The sequence below is a fragment of the Sinocyclocheilus grahami genome, unplaced genomic scaffold (genome assembly GCF_001515645.1).
Source record: "Sinocyclocheilus grahami isolate Dianchi unplaced genomic scaffold, SAMN03320097.WGS_v1.1 scaffold1233.1, whole genome shotgun sequence".
NCBI classification, from domain to species: Eukaryota; Metazoa; Chordata; class Actinopteri; order Cypriniformes; family Cyprinidae; genus Sinocyclocheilus; species Sinocyclocheilus grahami.
This window is the reverse complement of record NW_015506412.1, coordinates 186,363-186,599: the sequence shown is the minus strand read 5'-3', so window position 1 is coordinate 186,599 and position 237 is coordinate 186,363. Positions and strand designations below refer to the sequence as shown.

General features: G+C 23.2%; 1 protein-coding gene across 1 annotated transcript in view; it reads right to left on the bottom strand.

Annotated features, from left to right (window-relative positions):
• The window catches only part of LOC107568296 (U4/U6.U5 tri-snRNP-associated protein 1-like), an 11,265-nt gene that overhangs the window by 2,667 nt on the left and 8,361 nt on the right, over positions 1-237 (bottom strand). The window lies entirely within an intron of this gene.

Below are 237 nucleotides of genomic sequence, written 5' to 3'. Positions count from 1 at the left end.
AGGAGAAACAATAATGTACAGTATGTGGAAAATAATGTGTTTTTTTAACCTTAAACCGCATAAACATTTCATTACACCAAATACACAAAATAATGTTCTTTTTAGCAACATCATATGACCCCTTAAAAAAATAACTATTATTAAACATAGGATTGAAACATTTAAAACAAACATTTTTTAAATATTTAAAGTGCCATTTGTTACATTTTACTTTATACACACACATATATATATATA